A 16,819-nucleotide genomic window follows, 5' to 3' on the forward strand; every position below is an offset into this window, starting at 1 on the left:
TTGATTGAGCGTCAGACTCTTGGTTTTGGCTCAGGTCATGATTTCTGCTCATAATCGCTAGCCCCCTGTTGGGCTCAGCACTGGGTTTAAGCTTTCTTGGGATTCTCTCTTTCCTTTCCCTCTGAATAGCAAAGATGTGAGACTCTGTTTAGCAAGGAATGCTTTGAGATGTAATCATTTCGGTATGGATGTCTTCTGCATTTTTTTTTCTTTCTTTTCACACGTAGGCATATTCTAAACCCACACATGAGACTTGATCCTGTCAAACAATGTTGATTACTGGTCCCAAGTGACTTCAGCTGTGGCTATGAGCTGACTTTGTAAATATGCTCAGATATGCTTGCTAAAAAGAAAATGTCAACATTCAAACAAGATCACTTTGTTACCAAGGCCTAAGAGCACATGACTACCCAAAAAAGGCTGAATTACAGGAGAACAAAGATGAAGAACAGCTCACTGCTTTGTCAAAAGAAAACTAAAACTGAATATTGGCAAAAATACTATGGTTTGTTTTTAACATAGATTACCTTTATTTGTTAAACAAGAAAATCATATTGTACCCTGAACATTGATTCTTGGCTTAAAACAAGAGTTAAAAAAAAGAATTAGCCAACCCAAATTTTTGGTTTTTCTTTTAGGAGGCCCCAGGAGACCCTTGATGTAGCTCACCATTCTCTCCCACCCAGGTCTGAACAGTTTTAGAAGAAACTCAAGTGGCACATGGGATCAAATTCAAGGACGTGGCTTCATTCAAGCTTTCTAGGTAAGTAGTGTTGAGAACACAGAATGTGGCCAATGTGTCTCCCCATGTAGACCCAGGCAAGTGTGGGAGACATCCCCCAGAGGATGAGCACTGGATCTTGTACTTGGACATAACACACCCCACTTAGTTTTCCTCCTTCTCCTGATCTCCACTGTTGCTCCTTCCTTTTGTCTGCACTTCTAAATGTTGGAGTGACCAGGGATTAGTCCTTGGGCCACATTTATTTTTCTGACAACATTCACATTCCAGGATGATCTCAGGCAGGCCTGTGACTTTGAATTCCACTTCTGAGCTGATGTCAGGTTTGGGCTTCTCCTCTGAGCACCAAACCACATCTCTAATCCCCTGATTACTCTCTGCACCAGATGTCTAACAAGCTTCTTAAACTCAGCTTATCTAAAACTAAACTCAGAATTTTTACTGCCGGCCCCATCCCAAACATGTCTGACCTCAGTCTTTCCACCTCACTTAATTGCAAATTCATCCTTTAGTTACTCACTTCAAAATCTTTGACGTGCATCTCCATCCTTAATGCTTATCTTTCCTCACACTGTGCATCACCTGTTGGCAAAACTTGCCTACTTCAAATATGCTCAGTAGCCCTTTCCTCCTCACCACCTTCCCTGCTCGCACCATCACATCACTTCTCGACTTTTGCAATGACCTCTTCTTGTCACAACCTCCTCCTTCCTCAGAAGAGTCTTAGGACAGGAGACCAGTGATTTCATTAGAACACAAGTCAAATTAGGTGAATTCTGGGCTCCAGCCGATTATTGCCAATAATCGGAATTATTGCAGGAATTCTCTGCTTTAGCCCCTGTGACTCCCTTCTAAAATTCTGGCCCCCAACCCTTGATATTTCTTCTCTCTGCTCCACAGTTTTTCCTCCAACACTTGCCACTTTATTTGTTGTATTAATTTTTTAATCTTAATTGCAAGAGAGTTAACCTACAGTGTTCTATTAGTTCCAGGGGTATGATAGAATGATTCAACAATGCTAGACATGGCTCAGGGCTCATCATGGTAACACTTGCCACTTTAAAAGCACTTCTGTTTCTTATGTTTATTTTCTGTACCTCCTATTAGAGTAGGGGTTCTTTGTCTATTTTATTCATATTTGCCTATTTTATTTGCTTCGATTCCAGTGGCTAGAAAGCCATCTGACATTCATAAGCTCTTGATACTATCTGTTGAATGAACGAATGGTTGGCTCATGTCTAAGAGGAAGAAGGGGGGAATTGAGCCCAACATGCTCAGGTGTTTGGCCCAAATTCACCATCTTGCCAGAACTGCCCTTCCCTAAAGCAGAGTGAGGAAAGGAGCAAAAGGGAGTCCACCTGTGTTGGGATGCACGGAGCACCAAGAACACAGGAGGAGGCATGAGTAATAGGGACTAAGGTGCTCTCAAAGCATATGCTTGGTTTTCATATTCTCAGTGAAAACCCAAGGTAATACTGCAGTTACAATCCCAGGGAATCTAAAACTGAGGTCTTCCTACTATAGTCTGAGAGTCCAGTATGGCCTGCAAAGGGTTTTCTGTACCACTCTTGACTCAAGAATTTCCTTTCAATTTTGCAAAGATTACAAGGAAGAGCAGGAGGGCAGCCGCCTAATCAAATACATCAACTCCCAAGCAAGAGAACATTTGAGTTTCACTATGTTTAATTCTCTATGTGTGATCTCATCTGTGCCATCAGTGCTACACTCAGAAATCCCCCCCCGCAATACACACACACACACACACACACACACACACACACACACACACTATCATCTTTAGGAAGCACTGGATGACTCTGAAATTCAAACATTCTGCATTTACCCCCATCTCAGTGGGAAAACCAGCGCTTCCTCCTGACACATTCTGGGGCCCTGAGTGAAGAGCAGCAGGGTTGAGTCTGTCCTTAGCTTTTTCTTCCAGCCAGAGCCATCAGGTGCTCTCTGTAAGGGCACTTTGAAGAAGAGGCTGACACTGCAGTGCATTTGGGAAATGGTGTCTGAGAGACAATAAAAGGGGCCTTGGCTGAAAGTATATTAAGGGATCACAGGAGTACATCTTGACTGCATGCTCTGATCTTTTGATTCAAAGACACACATCTTCTCATCTCCCAAGGGGCAAGGCCAACCTAACACAGAATATAGACGAAGCCTCACAAACAGGGTTGCCAACTGCATGTCACAGATAATTAGTGAGAACACGGCGAGAGGTGCCCTCAGTGCAGAAGAAAAGCGGATTAGGGAGGAAACTCAAGGTGTGTGTGTGTGTGGAGGCACCAGCCTAGATGTGCAAGGCAAACAAGCACCGAGGTGGCACTGGAGCGGCTCACTGTTTACCTGGGGCTACGCTGAGGAGCAGGGAGAGAGTAGGCTGGCACTTCCTGGTGACTTTGCTGAGCTACTACTTTGCTTATTTCCCTTACATCCTTTTTCCCAGAGTAGCAGGAGGCTGGTGTGAGTGGGTGCGAGCAGAGAAGGCCAGGTGTAATCATTCAAATAGCAGATTCTGGCTTCATGTGTGGTTAAGAGTGGAACCAGCACAGTCCCATTTTATATTCATTTTATTTGTATAATGCACTTCTGTACATTGTATACAATGTATGCAAGTACATTGTATTTGTGCAAATGTATATATACACTTTATTTGTGTCACTTCCCAATAAGACTTGAGGATAATTATCAAAGGTATGCCTACCATAAAATATAAGTATTTGAAGTTGTGAGATGAGAAAGTAAACAGATTTGGGACATCTGTGGCCTACAAACAGGTGTTGTCATCAACTTTCACATTTCTTTCACTTTGCCATCAGCCAACTCTTTTCTCCTGGTAAAGTGACAAGGGTCTCGCAACTCATCAGTCCCTGTGAGCCATCAACGAACCTCCATAAAACAGTCTTCTTATTCCTTCCTATAAGCCAATTGCCCAGGAAACTTGTGGAACAGATCCCCTAAGCTTTCTGATTCAAGATGCTTCTCTGAATTTGATGTTGTTTTTGCCACTGAAATTTTCGAGACACGGAGCAAATGGAACATTGTTCTGTCTTATCACTGATCACCAATTAATAAATAGAGAAATGGTCAGAGAGCAAAACTAACAGAGCTGATGAGCTGCCTTTTCCCCCCATATTTTTCTAATTCTTTTTAAACTTACTTGCTTACCAGAGATACTGCGAGTTTTTTTTTTTTTTTCAAAATTTTACTCACTTCTATCATTCCACTGCAATTTAATTGGGCTGTTTCTCCACCTTCCACATCCTATTCACTCACTCCACAGGCTCCTGCCTCCTCTTCTGCAGAAATGAAGATGGGTGAAGGTTTCTTTGAAGTCATTTCAGCTCCCATGAGAGTACATGCTACATCGTTATAAAAAAAAAAAAAATACTGTAGTACAACTACAGACATAGCCAAGCATGCTTACCACAACTCCAAGGGCTTCCAGCCTTATCTGGGTTCTTTAAAATTATGTTCCCTTTAATGAATAGATGACACCAGCAGGATAGATGCCAATAACCCTGATATTTAACTATACTCTTCAGTTGCAAAAGCCATTATCCAAGGATTCTTTCTGGGGGCATTTTTTCTTAATGGGATGCCCTGCCATGGTAGGAACCATGCTGTCTTGCCTGTCCGCAGACCTCCAGACTAATATATACCAGAGCTTATTCAGCAAATCCATTTTGATATCAAAATGCATCTCCAATCTCAACATGTTTGAGAATGAATCAAAATGTCTTCACTACATGGTGCTCATTTCAATGACTCTATCCCAATGAATCACACTTCCAGCCATGCAACTGCACAAGCTCCCCAAACAGGCATGTGTGAGAACATTTCAAATCTTAACCCTCCACTCAATTCCATCACCAATCGTCTTTATTGTACATCTGAAATTGTTCTTAGGCATAACATTTTCCCTTTAATGCCACATGAACCTTGTCTGTAATTCAGCCATTTCTAACATTTGTTCCAGTGTACACCCCTTCTACTTTTTACAAAGAAGCTGGGATTTTCATTTAACAATGCAACTCTGATCAGAGTATCCACACTTTATTTGCATGGAATGCACATAACCCTGCAGTGATTTTCCTTTGCTTTTATGATCAAGGCCAAAATCCTCAACACACTAGTAACGGCTCCTACATGGCTCTGTCTCATCATCAGCCATACTCATCTTTCCCTTCCTCCCATTCTTCTAACACTCCACTCTCATTCTGCCACAGGACCTTTGCACATGCTGTGGTCTTGCTGAGTAACTAGCACTCTCATATTCCACTTCTCAGCTAAGTGTCCCTTTATCAATGAAGCCTTCTCTAGGCTCTCAGGCTACATCACATGAATTTCTTATACTCTCCTCTTTTTTTTCCCCCTTAGATCAATGACCTGAGAGTTTGTAATTTCATTTTCATATCAACAGTGTGATTTCTAAATTACTATTTTTCTCTCCCATGAAACTGTCAACTCCACAAGCGCAAGAGCTGTTAAGTTCAGGAACCACTCTACCCGAGTGTCAGAGTCAGATATGAGCCATCAGCAGGTTGACTGAATAATTAACAATTTTAAGACACAAATTTATGGGCTTTGCCTTAGACTTACAGAAGAAGAGTCTATAGATTAGGTTTCTAGACTCCCTCTTTTAAAAAAGTATCTCAGTGTGATTTTGATTTACCCATGGCTGGGAACCAGCTCCCTGGACATCAACTGGGTGTCCTACAATTAATCCAATTCCACAGATTCAAAGGCTCAGTCCCACGAGACTGTCCTCACTTTGGAAGACAGTCTCAAGTAATGGGACCCCAGGGTAACCACACTTCTGTCCAACTTGGCTACAAAACCAGGGTGTCCTATAACCACCAACCACCAACCCCCACCTTGAGGTTTTATAAGTTACTGAAACAGTTCAAAAAACTCAAGGAAATATTTACTATAGCTAATTTATTATAAAAAATACCGATGAATAGACAAATGAAGAAGTACATGGTATAAGGTCTGGAAATGTCCCAAGCACAGGAACTTCTGTTCTTGCAAGGTTGGGGTATACCACTCTTCTGGCACATGGAAGTATTCACCAAAAGCACAAATTCTCTGAAGCCTCCAGTTTAGGGATTTTTATGGAGGCTTCATCATATAGGTATGATCAATTATTTTTTTTTAAAGATTTTTATTTATTTATTCATGAAAGATATAGAAAGAGAGAGAGAAGCAGAGACACAGGCAGAAGGAGAAGCAGGCTCCATGCAGGAGGCTCCATGCAGGAAGCCCCATGCAGGGCTCGATCCCGGGACTCCAGGATCACGCCCTGGGCTGAAGGCAGGCGCTAAACTGCTGAGCCACCCAGGGATCCCCAGTATGATCAATTATTAACTCCATCTCATGGCACTCTCCCCTCCTGGGGTTGAAAGTTTCAAGCTTCTAGTCATGGCTTATTCTTTCTGGTGACCCACCTTCACCCTGAAGCTACCCAGGAGCCCACCAGGAGTCACCTCATTAGAACACAAGATGATCCTATCATTCAAAAAATTCTAAGAGATTTAGGAACTCTGTGAATGACCCTCCTATCACCTCTATTACTCAGGTAATTCTTTTTAGAAGCTCTGTGTAAGGAACTGGGGACAGAGACCAAATATAGTTCTCATGTCACAACTGTCTTAGAAAACATCCCCATAACGCAGGAACTTTTCCTACAACTTCAAGAGGTGATCATCTTAACTCTGATTAAGCATTTTCAATGTGTGTGAGGGATTGGTGCTAGTCAAGAGTCACAGCTTAAAAAGCTGTCTATTTCATTTTAGAAGAGCACTCCCCTGTAGAATTTGAATTCCAATATATGTAGGTGTGTGATATTGAAGAATCTATGTAACCTTTCTGAGGCTTGGTTTTCTCACTTGAAATTGTGCTTATTTTAAAGCATCACTGAATCACTGAACAAAAACTCCACATATAAGTACTATGAGAAAAATATGCTGTATTAATCCAAGACATTCATGTTAAGAAAAAAAATGCTAAGATACAAACTTTAGGCATCTTTAAGAAACATTTGAGTTTCCAGAGAAAGATGGTGGTTATTTATATTCATCTCTTTTTATCTATTATATGGGAAAAAAATTCAGATCAACAAGTATCACAAAGTTTTTCAGAACCCACACTTACAGCCTGGGTAGGATCAGCTACTACTATAGATTTCCAACTCTGTTCAACAAGGCAAATCAAAACTTTGAAGCAGCAGACCAAGCTCCAGAGCTCAATGCACAGGGGGTGGCAACTATAGGAGGGCAAGACAGGATCAGAGGCCTAAGGACAGAAAATGGATGAAAATCATCTCCTTAGAGGAGAGACTCACACTGTAAATGTCAAACTGAAAGAGTGCTGAGACACAGTGGTTCTGTGCACTGGCTGCTAAAGAATCCACAGGTAGAGATTTGGCAATGCAGGAGCATGGATCAGAATCTCAAGAAAATACTATTCTGGGGAATAGGAATTGGAAAGGTTTTTTTCTAGGATTAGGGGTGAAGAGGAAGAAGGAAGCAAGTATTGGAAATTAAAGAGTCTAGGGGCACCTTGAGTGGCTCAGTGGTTGGTCATCTGCCTTTGGCCTAGGGTGTGATCCTGGGGTCCTGGGATCGAGTTCTGCATCAGGCTCCCTGCAAGGAGCCTGTTCTCCCTTTGCCTATGTCTCTGTTTCTCTGTGTCTCGCATGAATAAATAAATAAAATCTTAAAAAATACAGGATCTATTGAAATTTTAAAAATAATAGTAAAATCAGGAGACATAAAGTAACCCCTCTCCACCAAAATCAAGCACTATTGTTTTTCAAGACTGCAATGCAATGAACAGAGGAGAGGGCACCTGCAAACTAGAAATGGGGTCGGCCAAACGTATGCTTACCCCTGCCTACATATCCCATTATTGCTCATACAGAAAGAGAAGCCATTTCAAAATGAGCATGCACTGGCAAACAACATCCACAAAGGTATTATTAATAGAGAAAAAAATCTGAAGAGGTTAGCTGAAAAAAATTCTCCAATAAAGATAAAGCGGGTGAAAACCTAACAGCACAACCTGAAATAAACATTCTCACACAATCATTTGTAGAAGTATGACAAATCAGATTCAACTAAAACATATATATATATGACATCGAAGAAAAAGGTAAAATAGCCATGAGATGGAAAATAAAGAGATAAAAGACACGGATAAAAGATAGAAGACCAATCACATAACTAGAGAGTTTGAAGAAAAGCAAAGCAATGCAATGGCATATTTAAGTCTTTAAAGATGCCATCTAAGAAAACTTTCTAGAAAGAAAACGATGATGTTAGATATGCCAAGACTCCACTATAAACCTAAAGTATATAACCCAAGCTCATCGGTTCTAAGATATATCCTAGTAAAACTGTTAGATATTAAGGATACGGGGGAAAAAACATCCCCTGAGCCTCCAAGTAAAAAACAAAAACAAAACTAAGTTACTCCAAATAAAGAAAAATCAGGTTGGCATCAGACTTTTACACAGAAATATATAAAGACAATGGAGAGCAACATTTGAAAGAAACTTTATTATTGTTTAAGATTTTATTTATTCATGAGAGACACACACAGAGAGAGAGAGAGAGAGGCAGAGACACAAGCAGAGGGAGAAGCAGGCTCCATGCAGGGAGTCCGATGTGGGATTTGATCCCAGGTCCCGGGGCTGAAGGCAGCGCTAAACCGCTGAGCCACCTGAGCTGCCCTGAAAGAAACTTTAAAGACAAAGTGTGAGCCAGGACTCTTAATCCAGCTAGCCTCTTCAGACAAACAATGGGAATGTGCTAACACCTGGGGAACACGGTCCCCATGAACAATTCCTCAAGATCTGTGAGGGCACCAGCTTAATAATAAGCATTAAATATGTTTAATCACAGATTTAAAGTTAAAGGAAATGTGCGTGGTCCACATGGAAGAACAGGGCATATAGGTTATGTATTCTGCCCTAGTAGAAATAATTCAATAAAAAGTAATTCAATAAAGGAAAAGTACACTAAGAGAAGTTAGATATGCTCACTGATTATCCAACAGGTGGAAGTCTTTTAAAACAAAGCATAGGTATCTAAATAAGGGAAAGAGGACTAACACACAAATTATTACCATAAATGTAACCAGTATCACAAAAAAAAACAAAAAACAAAAACAAACAACAAACCAATTCTTCCTAATAAACAAGGGTGCTCTGGAAAAAGAGGCAAAGAAAATAGAGCACAGAGAAAAAGAAAAGTAGTAAACACAGCTTGGTAGGATGAAGCTGGGACCAAACACATCATTTAAGTAATCTACACATTCATGATGCAAAGTAAAGATCAGTAGTTTATTACAGAAAGATCTTCTACTTCTCATTGATCATCCTGAATGCTTGGAATACTAGAGTCAGCTGGAGCCAATATCTTCCCACCAGCTGTACCCCATTTAGCTGTGGTGCCACTGTCATGGTAACCACTGATTTAGGCACTAGACCAGAAAACTCACTTCAAATTTCCTACGGGGCAATGGTTGGTAGGTGTTATTCATTTAGCTTTGCCTTGTCTCATCATTTTCAAAATCTGTCCCAGCACTAATTTTCATAACCAGCTGGAGTTTAGACTTCAAAGAGGACTCCCCTCCCTGCAAGACACAAACAGTCTCCACTTGGGGTTCCTCTAGCATTCTCTTACGCTGCTGCATTAATTACCACACAGCGATCCATACTCCCTTTTCTGCATCCTCAGGGGATCACGAGCTTGCAAAGAACTTGGGAGCTCTGTCTCCAGCCTGCAGTACACTTCTATATAATACTCTATGTAATAAGGTATATAGATGGGATCATATAGGACATATTCTATTTCATATAATATGAAATGGGCTTATTTTACCTACTTTAAAAATTCAGTCACCCAACAAAACCCTGTTACATACTAAATGCAAAAAACTGTTTAAAGCACATAAATCATGAAAGCTAGAAATAAAGGGTTGAGGAAATGTATACCACGAGGATACTTTTTGTGTTGAGCACCGGATGTTTTATGTAAGCAATGAATCACTAAATCCTACACTTGAAACTAACACTACAGTTTATGTTAACAATCTGGAATTGAAATAAAAACTTGGAATAAACAAAAGACACTAGTGACAGCAATTCTGAGAGCAAACAAGCTAGAATTCAGACCAAAAAGCACTAAATGTGACAAAGACCTTTTAGCTTTTGCAAGTATATGCTTGTATATAGTAAATACCATTATATACAATACATATACCTGTAAATAGTAAATACCAAATAGAAGCAAATCACTAATACGAGGGTCTTTAAAACACTTTTTCTCCCTTCCTTTGCCTTCATATCCAGGCTCCCAAGGATCCTACTCCCTCCAACCCCCAATAAATCAGGGTTCTCAGCTCCCTCCAACCCCCAATAAATCAGGGTTCTCAGCTCCCTCCAACCCCCAATAAATCAGGGTTCTCAGCTTTTATTGTGCATTGCCATCACCTGAGGAACTTCATTTACACTGATCCTGTGCTATGTCATCTAGAGATACCAAGCCAGTGTGGGAGACAGTTGAGCCCTGACAATGAGGCTTGCCAGGTATTTCCAATATGCTTAGCTGACTGAAAACCACTGAGAAAGATGCACAGTGATGGGAAAAGTAGCAAAACATTCTTTCTACATTAAGCATATTCACAATAGCAGGTAGGTCAAGTTTTAAACATCCCTAAGATAATATATAAATTTAATGCAGTCCCAGAAAACATACCAAAAAGTTTTCTGGGAGCTAGAATAGGTACTTCTAACATTCATATAAAATGAGAACATAGCTAGGAAACTCAAAAAAAAAAAAAAAAAAACCATTGAAAGGTTGCCTAGCCTTAGGATTTAAGACATTATCAAAACTCTAACTAAAATAGTGTGGTATTGGTGCATGTGTAGAATGACCAACAGAACAGAATAGGAAGTCCAAAAATGAACCTCAAAACGTAGAAATTCAGTGAGTGATAAATAAGGCATACCAAGTGGCTGGGGCGAAAAGGTGGGGTTGACAACAAATGTTCCTGAGACAACTGCTGAACATTAATTTTGGACTCAGACCTTATACCAAACAGATAGGAGATCCAAATATACTAGAATAAAACATGGGTTAATTTCTTTACAACCATGATGTGGAGAAGCCTTCTGTAACTCGGATTCAAAACCCAGTAGCAATAAAAAAAAAAAGGAATAAATTCACATAAAGGAAGTTCGCATTGCAAAATAATGTCAAAGAATGAATATAAATTTGGGAGAATACAACTAAAATGTGTTTATCAAGTAAAAGGCTAATTACTACAATAACTTACAATGAAAAAAATCTCACACTGATATAAAATGGGCAAAATACATTAATGGTTCACAGAAAAATTTCCAACAGAGGCCTTGGAAACTATGGAGAGATGTTCCAGCACACACTAAAAACCAAAGAGTAAACTGAGGCATCAAAGTCACAATCAAAGCCATCCCTTCTTTTCCCATTAAATGATTCGAGGCTCCTTGGGAAAATGGTGGCTTTCAGGTTTGGGGTGGTAAAAAAAAATGATTAAGTAAACCCTAAATATTACATTCTAGAAAGCAGAAAGTGCTCAAAAACTACTGAGGGTATGCCAAGTGGGCATAGAAGTGGCTACTATTGGTCCAATCTGGGACAAGCAAAGGATCAGAAACATAATGAAAGTACTACATTATGGAACTGAATTTGAAAAAGAGATCTAATGAGTTCATAACGGTATTCAAGAGACAAAGAGGGAGAGAGAAGAACAAACAAGAAGGCTTCTGCTCTTCTTTCAGCAGAATGCCAGTCAATAAAAGTAAGGAAAAAGCAACACAGTAAACACCACCACTTACAAGTCCCCAAATAAGAAATGATTCAGGCAAGGATCATCAAGAAATGCTAAAATGAACAGACCCAATTTTAGGGGGTGTGTTAGTTTTCTACTGCTTTTTTGTAACATACTACCAAAAATTTAGGAGCTTAAAATAAGACAAATTTGTGAACTTACAGATGTGGGGGTTAGAAGCCTCAAAGTGGACTTGCTGTGCCAACATCATAGTATCAGCAGGTTTGGGTTCCTTTCTGGAAGCCATAGGCATGAATGTGGTTCCTCACCCTGTCCAGCTTCTAGAAGATGCCTGCATTGTTGGGCTTGTGGCCCTTTTTCTCCACCTTCAAAGCAAGCACATTTTACAACCCTGATCATTCTACCTTCAACACATGTCCCTCTGACTCTGTTAGCTATCCTCTACTTTCCAAGTCACTTGTGATTATATTGGACCCACCTAGATAACCCAGGCTAACTTTCCTATATTCAGGTCAGCTGGTTAACAATCTTTTTTTTTTTTAATTTTTATTTATTTATGATAGAGAGAGAGAGAGAGAGAGAGAGGCAGAGACACAGGCAGAGGGAGAAGCAGGCTCCATGCACCGGGAGCCCGACGTGGGATTCGATCCCGGTCTCCAGGATCACGCCCTGGGCCAAAGGCAGGCGCCAAACCATTGCGCCACCCAGGGATCCCCTGATTCTATTGGACCCACCTAGATAACCCAGGCTAACTTCCCTATATTCTGGTCAGCTGGTTAACAACCTTAATTCCAACTGCTACCTTCATTCCCTTTACCTATCCTTTAACCTAACAAATTCACAAGTTCCATGGACATCTACAGGCTGTGGACATCTACAGGATGTGGGGATAGAGGTGATATTATCCTGTCTATCTTAGTAGGGCAGAAATTTTCATGGTCTCCAAGTTTTATACCCCAGATTATTCTTGATTCTTATAAAGGAATGAAAAGTACCTTTATAAGATAGAGTTCTAGCTTAATTAAGGGCTCAAATGTAGCTTCACCAATAATGGGATAAATGAGCCTCCAGGTATAAAGCAATAAGAATATTAACTCACTCATGTAATTTTTTGCCCAAAATATGTAATATTAATTAAAACAGGAAAGAAATCCACAAATTCAGGCTGAGACACACAGCCTATGACAAACAACTGGCCCAGATTCTTAAAAAAATCGCAATGGCATGAAAGAAAAAAGCAGCAAGTCAACTATTGGAGATTAAGAGAGCCCCAAGAGATGTGACAGGGGAATGCCGTGAGTTATCCTTGATTAGATCCTGAGTTGTAGGGGGAAATCAGCAAAAGAAATATTTCTAGAACAATTCGAGAATTTTAGATCTGGTCTGTTTAACCTGTACAATTACTTGATCCATGCGGAGCTTATCCATGACCGCGATGTTGTGGTCACATGAGACAATGTCCTTGCTCTGAAGAGACGACATTTTGGGTTGAGCTACCATGACGTCTTCTGTGTGCTTTCTGACAGCTTGGCAGGAAGAAAGGAGAGGTGGTGCGTAAGATGCGTGTGGGAGGGCACACAGAGCAAAGGAGCAAAAGTGAGTTTGACAAAAATTGTAACATTTAGTGAAACTAACTGAAAGGGGAACTTCATGGCCCAGATTTCTCACTTGTGCTTGTCATGTGCATGGTCTGTTTCACCCCAGGGCACCAACAACCACTTCATTTGTCTTGAATATTTGGCCCAACATGCCAAATAATGAACCCTCAATCTTCTGAAAAGCTACAACTTTTCCACCTACGTGTGCGGAATTGTGTGCCTCTTGCCAGATTTCCCAACTTGGCTTAAATGCTTCACAAGTGAGACTTGAATCATCCGGCTACTGTGAGCTTCCCTAGCCAGAAAACTTTCTCTCTTTGCTTCTTTCAAGACTCCATAGAACTTTTGCTTCCTTCATAAGCCGATGGTTAAGATGAACACAGTGAGAGAGCTTCTGTCTTTCACAGGTAAGGAAATGTCTTCATTTCTCCGCCCAGGTCAAGAAGTAATGGGCAATTTCTATCCTTATGGCAAAATTATCTCCTTTCAAATGGACAGGTTTGATGACTTGTTTGTTTGCAAACGATTCCATAACAGAAGAGATTCTTTTTTGACCTAAACAGCTTCTCACCACACTACAGACATTTTGCATGTTAGATATACATAAAGGAGATTTTTCTGAGTTGTATTTTCACACATTCTTTAGAATAGAAGCCTTTCAAACCCACGCCATCCTATTTTGAGGGTGTAACTATGATTTCTAAACAGCAGACGTGTGGATAAGCAGAAGGGACCCACTATAGGAGCATGTCCCTTTACAAAGCCAGTATAAATGTTTCAAAAGCCATTCTAACATTTAGGGTTTTTTTTTTTTTTTTTTTTTTTTTTTCTCGCAGAAGTTTCCTTATGATTCCAGTATTGTATCACCTGATGAGCTACAGGGCTCCTTACTATTCCAGATGATACGCAACTGGGTTTGGAAGAACTCTTTATTAAAATGCCCTTAAGTCATAAAAACGTGCTTTGAAGTAGAACAGTAGGCAGCTGCTTCAGTAAGTTGAAGATCAAAGATGTTGGTATCCCCATGGCCAATGAGAATGAAAACTTGATTTTAGTGCAGAAGTGTTTCGGGAGAAGAAATGATTTCTTGCTGATGAAAAAAAAAGAAAAACTGGAAACAGAGCAAGAAAGCTGTGGACCTATCTTCCTTACTCTGCAGTTCATGGATTTCTCCAATAGCCTATCAGACCTTCTTTCAATTGGTCTTTTTAAATTTGAAACCTTTTCTTCAATTCTCTGTTTTTTTTTTCTCTCTTCTCAACAGCTGGCCCCTTATCTTTGCCCTTAAAAGAGAACATGCTAGCCTGCCCCCCTACAGACAAGCCCTCTGAGGCGGGGGTGTGCCATTTCTTATTCTCCATGGCCTTGTTCTGAGACTTGCCACCCGACATTAGATTATTTTTCTTCCTCATTATTTTCCCATTCATGTGAAAGCCAGTGACAGGACCACAGAACAAAAATGCTCACAGCGGCCACTGCAAGAAGCAGTGTGGTATCAAATTTTGAGACGGACTGTTACTAGCCATTTGCTTTGTGCTTCAGAGGTTACTGGCTAGTGAGTGAAATTGAGCCAGTTCAACATCTCTTGATCATGCACCTCCCGGGGTTTTCCTGAATTCTGCAGCAAAATGGTCAGTTCATTTTGGCACATACTGTTGAAGAAGGTAGAAGCGGGGTAGGGAAGCTGGACCGACAACAGCTAGTCCTACCAATGGATCAGATCTTGGTCCTAGCCCAGAGGACCTTCTGGGGTGACCTGAGAGGGAAAGCCTACGTCAAGCCAAGGCTCAGTCTTGAGGCTTCTTGTGAGGTTTCAGTTTCTGTTCAGTAATGTACTCGTCACACTATCTGGTATTTAATTCATATTCAAGATTGGTTACCAAACCAGGAGAGGTAGAGTTCAGATCTGAGGATAACCCACTTTGTATTCTCTCTCAGAACTAATGGAGGTTGTAGCCTAAGGAGCCATTCCTTTTGAAATTTTCAAGAATTCCCACAACTACACAAAGGTCATATGGGGATGCCCTGAAGAGCTCAGCAAAGCCCAAAGCCGGTATCACATGGCCCATCCCAAATGGATGGATGGATACGTGTGTGTATATCAGAACAAAGAACTCGGTAAGTATGGGACTGAACACATTTCTGCCCTCAAACCTCCCTATAAAATGAGAATGCAATCGAAGAATTTATGACTCTCTTCTAGGACTTAATTCTGCATGTAAACACTCCCACTAAACAGATAGATGACAGATATCAACACATAACATGAATCTCTATAGTAAGTAGACTTTTCCCTTTTTAAAGTAATTTTCCTCAAATGCTTTAAATTTTAAAAAGGGAATGGCATGGAGACAATGAAGTCACAGAGATACACACAGTCATATAAATATTTCCAACTGCATATTGATATACATATGGATGTCTTTTGATATGCTCTTATATATGATCTTCCATATTTAAAAGCTCATTTTCTCTGAGCATTCCCTCCTTCCTACCTCTACCCCAAATAAACAAATGTGTTGGAGGACAAAGAGTTCTCGCTGGAACATCCTTTCATAAAATAGGCTTCAGCTTTTAAGAATTTTATTATTTTTTATTCAAGTATAGTTAACATACAGTGTTACATTAATTTTAAGTGTACAATATAGTGATTCAACGATTCTACACACTACTCAGTGCTCATCATGGTAAGTGTACTCCTCTTAATCCTCTTCACTGATTTCTCTCCTATCCCCCTATCCTCTCTGGCAACCATGAATTTGTTTTCTATATTTAAGAGTCTGGGGTCTTTTTGGTTTTGTTTTTGAGAGAGAGAGAAAGAGAGAGCAAGAGAGAACAAGAGAGAGTGAGTGTGCATGTGAGCAGGTGGAGAGGGGCAGAGAGAGAATCTTAAGTAGGCTCCACACCCAGGGTAGAGCCTGACATGGGCCTCAATGCCACAACCCTGAGATCATGACCTGAGCTGAGATCTAGAGTCACCGCTCTATCAGCTGAGCCACCCAGGCATCCCGAGAGTCTGGCTGTTTCTCTCTTTTAAATTGTTCATTTGTTTTGTTCCTTAACTTCCACATGATTGAAATCATATGGTATTTGTCTTCCTCTGACTGACTTATTTCACTTAGCATCATACCCTCTAGATCCATTCGTGTTGTTGCAAATGGCAAGATTTCATTTCATTTCATGGCTGAATAATATGTTGAAGCAAACTGTGCCATCATGACTGAAGACTCTGTGAGTCTCAGTTTATTCTAAAGTGAACAGTTTGGATCAAAGTGGCAATCTGCTGGCAAACCTATTAATTCATGGGTCGACCTTCATTCTTCCTTGCCTCACTCTACCACTATTCTTTTTTAAAATTAATTAATTAATTAATTAATTAATTATTTATGAGGCGGGAGGTGCTGAGGGGGAGAGAAACTCCAAGCAGACTCTGCACTGAGCACAGAGCCTGACGTGTGGCTCAATCTCACAACCCTGAGATCACAAAACCAAGAGTCTGATGCTTCATCAACTGTACTACCCAGGCACTCCTCCACCGTGATTACTTCTGTGTAATATAGCAGCAGCTCTATATTCAAGGGCTTAATCAGGGAAAGTGTTTTGAATATCTAGTTTAGAGAAAGGGTGATGT

The 16,819-nt window shown here is 40.4% G+C and overlaps 1 long non-coding RNA gene across 7 annotated transcripts in view; it reads left to right on the forward strand.

The window, feature by feature from the left end:
* Positions 1-16,819, forward strand: part of LOC102153457 — a 74,915-nt gene that overhangs the window by 36,239 nt on the left and 21,857 nt on the right. For 6 of the 7 annotated variants that reach the window (XR_005366605.1, XR_005366602.1, XR_005366606.1 and 3 more), the window contains 4 exons: positions 639-763; positions 13,117-13,186; positions 13,295-13,595; positions 15,127-15,306. This is a non-coding gene — a long non-coding RNA (uncharacterized LOC102153457). The remainder of the gene's footprint in view (positions 1-638; positions 764-13,116; positions 13,187-13,294; positions 13,596-15,126; positions 15,307-16,819) is intronic. The other variant, XR_005366603.1, reaches the window with a different exon arrangement.

Source organism: Canis lupus, chromosome 11, assembly GCF_011100685.1.
Source record: "Canis lupus familiaris isolate Mischka breed German Shepherd chromosome 11, alternate assembly UU_Cfam_GSD_1.0, whole genome shotgun sequence".
In the NCBI taxonomy this organism is placed as follows: Eukaryota; Metazoa; Chordata; class Mammalia; order Carnivora; family Canidae; genus Canis; species Canis lupus.